We start from the raw sequence: 7,373 nt of genomic DNA, 5'->3' as shown, positions 1-7,373 counted from the left end.
GGTTGGTGTAGTGGGGTGGTATAGGACAGGTTAAGGTGGTATAGGGCATTTTGGGGTGATATAGGGTAGTTTGGGGTGATATAGGGTAGTTTGGGGTGGTATAGGGCAAGTTAGGGTGGTACAGGGCAGGTTGGGGTGGTATAGTGCAAGTTAGGGTGGCATAGGGCAAGTTGGGATGGCATGGGAAAGGTTGAGGTGGTATAGGGCAAGTTATGGTGGCATAGGGCAGATTGGGGTGGTACAGGGCAAATTAGGGTGGCACAGGGCAAGTTGGGGTGGCATGGGAAAGTTTGGGGTGGTACAGGGCAGGCTGGGGTGGTACAGGGCAGGCTGTGGTGGCACAGGGCAGGCTGGGTGGTACAGGGCAGGCTGGGGTGGTAAAGGGCTGTTTGGGGGGGGGGGGTACAGGACAGGCTGGGGTGGTACAGGGCAGGCTGGGGTGGTACAGGGCAGGCTGGGGTGGCACAGGGCAGGCTGGCGTGGTACAGGGCAGGCTGGGCATGTCAGCTAAAAAAAAAACGGGATGTGTCACCCCTCTAGCGGGTGTCACCCGGTGCGGACCGCACCCCCCTAGCAACACCTCTGCTCTAGGCTGTGAAGGGGGCGGGGAGCGGCCGTCTCAGGTTTTCAGCGGCTCACCGAGAGGCTGAGCTGGGTGTCAGTCCAGGCACCTGGCGGATCCCGACTTTATTGTCGGGACGACGCAGTGCCTGGACTGACATTTGTGACGTCAGCAGAGAGTGAAGTTCAGCCTGCTCTCTGTTGATAACGGGTCACAGGAGTGCAAAACAAATTGAAGTACAGCGAAACGATCTTTGACTATACTTTTCCTTTAAAGCGGTTGTATAGTTTCTTTTTTACTTTTACCTACAGGTAAGCCTATAATAAGGCTTACCTGTAGGTAAAAAAAAATGTCTCTTAAACCTGCACGGTTTAGGAGATATTCCCCTCGCAATGAGCCACTGAATGCAGCGGCGCATGCGCACAGGGGATTTTCGGCTTAAGGCCCGGCAGCCGCCGGACCTTGCCGGAAAGAAGTCTCCCGTGCGCATGGTATTGCACACAATCCAATGGCTGCAGCCACTGGAATTGTGTGTGAAACTAACGGGCAGTCTTCTGCCTGTCAGGTGAGAGCATTTGGGCAGCAGCTCTCAAACACCCACCCCCCCGGTACTGGACCCGGGCTTTTAGACCCGGCATATCTCAACAAAGAGAACCTGTTACCCAAAAATCATCACATAGGGGACTGTCCCCTATGTAATGGAAAAAAAAAAAAAAGGAAAAAAATATATTGTTTGCTTCAAAAAAAAAAGTTAAACCAAGTTTAAGTCATCATATAACATTATAAATAAATCCGCAAGCGTATCTAACGCCAAAACTTTTTTTATTTTAAGGGCTTTTACTTACAGAAAAAAACTTGTTAAAATAGAACTAAAGGCAAAGATTTCTTATTTTATATAATAATAATATTTATAAAATATTTTTAGCAGATGTTTTTCTTATGGTGCTCTCCTGCCATCTTGTGGCTCAGTAATCATATTACATTATAAATAGATTGAAAGTGTATCTAAAGCCAAATCTTACGGTCCAAAAAATTGTTAAAATGTAACTAAAAACAAAACTTTTTATTTTTTTGCCTCATTCTTGTTGGGTTCTCTGCAGCTAGAGGAGATCATTGAATAGGTGTTTGCTGATCTCCCTCTCCTCCACCTGGTGACAGCTGCCATGTGGGTCTAAGGGCCGGCCCATAAGTGGTTTAGAGTAGCCTGGGAAAGCATGGAGGCCGGAAGGCACACATCTGGTGATCAGCAATGTAAGTCACCCACCCCCGGACTCCTGCACTGTGCACGTCACCCACCCCCGGACTCCTGCACTGTGCACGTTACCCACCCCCGGACTCCTGCACTGTGCACGTTACCCACCCCCGGACTCCTGCACTGTGCACGTCACCCACCCCCGGACCCCTGCGCTGTGTACGTCGCCCACCCCCGGACCCCTGCGCTGTGTACGTCGCCCACCCCCGGACCCCTGCGCTGTGTACGTCGCCCACCCCCGGACCCCTGCACTATGTACGTCGCCCACCCCCGGACCCCTGCACTGTGTACGTCGCCCACCCCTGGACCCCTGCACTGTGTACGTCGCCCACCCCCGGACCCCTGCACTGTGTATATCGTCCACCCCCTGCACTGTGTACGTCGCCCACCCCCTGCACTGTGCACGTTACCCACCCCCGGACTCCTGCACTGTGCACGTCACCCACCCCCGGACCCCTGCGCTGTGTACGTCGCCCACCCCCGGACCCCTGCGCTGTGTACGTCGCCCACCCCCGGACCCCTGCACTATGTACGTCGCCCACCCCCGGACCCCTGCACTGTGTACGTCGCCCACCCCTGGACCCCTGCACTGTGTACGTCGCCCACCCCCGGACCCCTGCACTGTGTATATCGTCCACCCCCTGCACTGTGTACATCGCCCACCCCCTGCACTGTGTACGTCGCCCACCCCTGGACCCCTGCACTGTGTACGTCGCCCACCCCCGGACCCCTGCACTGTGTACGTCGCCCACCCCCGGACCCCTGCACTGTGTACGTCACCCACCCCCGGACCCCTGCACTGTGCACGTCACCCACCCCCGGACCCCTGCGCTGTGTACGTCGCCCACCCCCGGACCCCTGCGCTGTGTACGTCGCCCACCCCCGGACCCCTGCACTGTGTACGTCGCCCACCCCCGGACCCCTGCACTGTGTACGTCGCCCACCCCTGGACCCCTGCACTGTGTACGTCGCCCACCCCCGGACCCCTGCACTGTGTATATCGTCCACCCCCTGCACTGTGTACGTCGCCCACCCCCTGCACTGTGTACATCGCCCACCCCCGGACCCCTGCACTGTGTACGTCGCCCACCCCCGGACCCCTGCACTGTGTATATCGTCCACCCCCTGCACTGTGTACGTCGCCCACCCCCTGCACTGTGCACGTTACCCACCCCCGGACTCCTGCACTGTGCACGTCACCCACCCCCGGACCCCTGCGCTGTGTACGTCGCCCACCCCCGGACCCCTGCGCTGTGTACGTCGCCCACCCCCGGACCCCTGCACTATGTACGTCGCCCACCCCCGGACCCCTGCACTGTGTACGTCGCCCACCCCTGGACCCCTGCACTGTGTACGTCGCCCACCCCCGGACCCCTGCACTGTGTATATCGTCCACCCCCTGCACTGTGTACGTCGCCCACCCCCTGCACTGTGTACGTCGCCCACCCCTGGACCCCTGCACTGTGTACGTCGCCCACCCCCGGACCCCTGCACTGTGTACGTCGCCCACCCCCGGACCCCTGCACTGTGTACGTCACCCACCCCCGGACCCCTGCACTGTGCACGTCACCCACCCCCGGACCCCTGCGCTGTGTACGTCGCCCACCCCCGGACCCCTGCGCTGTGTACGTCGCCCACCCCCGGACCCCTGCACTGTGTACGTCGCCCACCCCCGGACCCCTGCACTGTGTACGTCGCCCACCCCTGGACCCCTGCACTGTGTACGTCGCCCACCCCCGGACCCCTGCACTGTGTATATCGTCCACCCCCTGCACTGTGTACGTCGCCCACCCCCTGCACTGTGTACGTCGCCCACCCCCGGACCCCTGCACTGTGTACGTCGCCCACCCCCGGACCCCTGCACTGTGTATATCGTCCACCCCCTGCACTGTGTACGTCACCCACCCCCTGCACTGTGTACGTCGCCCACCCCTGGACCCCTGCACTGTGTACGTCGCCCACCCCCGGACCCCTGCGCTGTGTACGTTGCCCACCCCCAGGCCCCCTGCACTGTGTACGTCGCCCACCCCCTGCACTGTGTACGTCGCCCACCCCCGGACCCCTGCACTGTGTACGTTGCCCACCCCCGGACCCCTGCACTGTGTACGTCGCCCACCCCCGGACCCCTGCACTGTGTACGTCGCCCACCCCCAGGCCCCCTGCACTGTGTACGTCGCCCACCCCCGGACCCCTGCACTGTGTACGTTGCCCACCCCCGGACCCCTGCACTGTGTACGTTGCCCACCCCCGGACCCCTGCACTGTGTACGTTGCCCACCCCCGGACCCCTGCACTGTGTACGTCGCCCACCCCCGGACCCCTGCACTGTGTACGTCGCCCACCCCCGGACCCCTGCACTGTGTACGTCGCCCACCCCCGGACCCCTGCACTGTGTACGTTGCCCACCCCCGGACCCCTGCACTGTGTACGTCGCCCACCCCCGGACCCCTGCACTATGTACGCCGCCCACCCCGAACCCCTGCACTATGTACGTCAGGGCTCGACAAAATCCGGGCGCCAGGTCGCAATTGCGACAAGAAATTGTGACCTGGCTCCCGCGCCCACCGGTAATTGAGGACGCGGCTTTGCGGTCTTGTGAAGTCCCAAGCTTCCTTCTGTGACCTGGTGCCATCTGGTGGTGGCCATTGGCATTACAAGTAAAACCAGTTCATTAGAACATTAGTGTAATTTTTCACTGTTTTCACTGCCATCTCCTTCCCTCTAAGTAGAACCCCTAAACATTATATATATTTTTTTTTTCTAACACCCTAGAGAATAAAATGGTGATCGTTGCAATACTTTCTGTCACGCTCCGCTCTTGGAATGCCGACAAACTTTTACCCTTTAAAATCTCCATAGGCAACGTTTAAAAAATTCTACAGGTTGCATGTTTTGAGTTACAGAGGAGGTCTAGGGCTAGAATTATTGCTCTCGCTCTAACGATCGCGGCGATACCTCACGTGTGTGGTTTGAACACCGTTTACATATGCAGGCGCTGCTCACGTATGCGTTCGCTTCTGCGCGCGAGCTCGTCGGGACGGGGCGCGTTTTCTGGCTCCTAACTTTTTTAGCTGGCTCCTAGATTCCAAGCAAATTTGTCAAACCCTGATGTACGTCACCCACCCCGGACCCCTGCACTATGATGCTGTAGACAAGACACACTTGTCTTTGTCCTCCTCACCTGGTTGCCGCCACACACGCCTGACACCATCTGACACCAAATACGTTTATCTTGGTCTCATCAGACCACAGGACATGGTTCCAGTAATCCATGTCCTTAGTCTGCTTGTGTTCAGCAAACTGTTTGCGGCTCTTTCTTGTGCATCATCTTTAGAAGAGGCTTCCTTCTGGGACGACAGCCATGCAGACCAATTTGATGCAGTGTGCGGTGTATGGTCTGAGCACTGACAGGCTGACCCCCCCACCCCTTCACCCTCTGCAGCAATGCTGGCAGCACTCATACGTCTATTTCCCAAAAACAACCTCTGGATATGACGCTGAGCATGTGACCTCAACGTCTTTGGTGGACCATGGCGAGGCCTGTTCTGAGTGGACCCCGTCCTGTTATACCGCTGTATGGTCTTGGCCCCCGTGCTGCAGCTCAGTTTCAGGGTCTCTGCAATCTTCTTATAGCCTAGGCCATCTTTATGTAGAGCAACAATTCTTTTTTTTAGATCCTCAGAGAGTTCTTTGCCATGAAGTGCCATGTTGTACTTCCAGTGACCAGTATGAGAGAGTGAGAGCGATAACACCACATTTAACACACCTACTCCCCATTCACACCTGAGACCTTGTAACACTAACGAGTCACATGACACCGGGGAGGGAAAATGGCCAATTGGGCCCAATTTGGACATTTTCACTTAGGGGGTGTACTCACTTGTGTTGCCAGCGGTTTAGGCCCCATTCACACCTAAGCGACAAAACGCCCGACGCGGGACGCTTCTGTCGCTTGAGGGGAGAATTCCCATTGCCGTCTATGGAGATGGTTCACATCTCATAGACGCGCAACGCCTGTCGCCTGAAAAAAAGTCCCGGACCCTTTTTTTCACGCGACAGGCGCGTTTTCCCATAGACAGCAATGGGAATACTTTAGAAAAAAAAAAAAAGAAACATTTGTAATCGCGGCAAATCTGCCGCTACACGCGTACGCGGCTGTCGCTTAGGTGTGAATGCAGCCTTAGACATTAATGGCTGTGTGTTGAGTTATTTTGAGGGGACAGGAAATGTACACTGTTATACAAGCTGTACACTCACTACACAACATTGTAGATACAAAGTGTCATTTCTTCAGTGTTGTCACATGAAAAGATAGAAGAAAATATTTACAGAAATGTGAGGGGTGTACTTACTTTTGTGAGACATTGTATATAGGAAGGGGGCGGGGCCCAGGTTGGGTAATATACACAGGGGTCTGGGGTGGGTGAGGTACATTATAGTGCGGGGGTCACCGTCAGCGGGGGGGAACCACTGAAAGCAGAGGATTATGGAGGGAGAAGATTTCAGGCAGTGAATGGTCTTTGCTCTGAGAAGGACACCGTATTTGTTTTACTGCCAGAGTCACTTAAATAGCTGGATTCAGGTAGGGTTACGCCAGCGAATCAGAATCAAAATTTAAGCGTATTCTGGAAACCAGATACGCTTAAATTAGGCTAAGATACGAGCGGCGTAAGTCTCCTACGCCGTCGTATCTTAGGGTGCAATTTTTCCACTGGACGCTAGGTGGCGCTTCTGTTGAGTTTGGCGTAGATTATGTAAATGACTAGATACGCCGATTCACGAACGTACGTGCGCCCGTCGCAGTAAAGATACGCCGTTTCCGTAAGAGGTACGCCGGCGTAAAGATAAAGCTGCCCCCTAGGTGGCGTAGCCAATGTTAAGTATGGCCGTCGTTCCCGCGTTGAAATTTGAAAATTTTACGTTGTTTGCGTAAGTCGTCCGTGAATAGGGCTGGACGTAATTTACGTTCACGTCGAAACCAATACATCCTTGCGGCGTACTTTGGAGCAATGCACACTGGGAAATGTACACGGACGGCGCATGCGCCGTTTGTAAAAAAAACGTCAATCACGTCGGGTCACCACTCATTTACATAAAACACGCCCCCTCATCCTCATTTGAATTAGGCGCGCTTACGCCGGCCCTTTTTACGATACGCCGCCGTAACTTAGGAGGCAAGTGCTTTGTGAATACAGTACTTGCCTCTCTGACTTACGCCGGCGTAGCGTAAATACGATACGCCGCCGCAAAGATACACACATGCACCTGAATCTAGCTATAAAAGTTGCTCTCTGCAATTCTGTATATTTGTCATTTTTTTCTTAGTCAAATAAAGTTAGGCGAAAGAAAAAAACAAACAAAAAAAAACAAACAAGCTTGGCACGCACCGCTGAACTCCACGTGCAGAAAACCAGCTCACGATTGGGCAGAAAAGTAGGGGCGCGCACAGCTCGGAGTATAGTGGGCGGGGGTTTACGCCGTTAAAGAGCAAGAAGTGAAGCGATTGGCCAGGACAAAACGGCGTGCAGCTCGATGTTCCGTCAGATATGGCAACCCGTCA

Source organism: Rana temporaria, chromosome 5 (genome assembly GCF_905171775.1).
Source record: "Rana temporaria chromosome 5, aRanTem1.1, whole genome shotgun sequence".
NCBI lineage: Eukaryota > Metazoa > Chordata > Amphibia > Anura > Ranidae > Rana > Rana temporaria.
The sequence above is the reverse complement of the archived record's forward strand: the minus strand, read 5'-3'. Positions refer to the sequence as shown.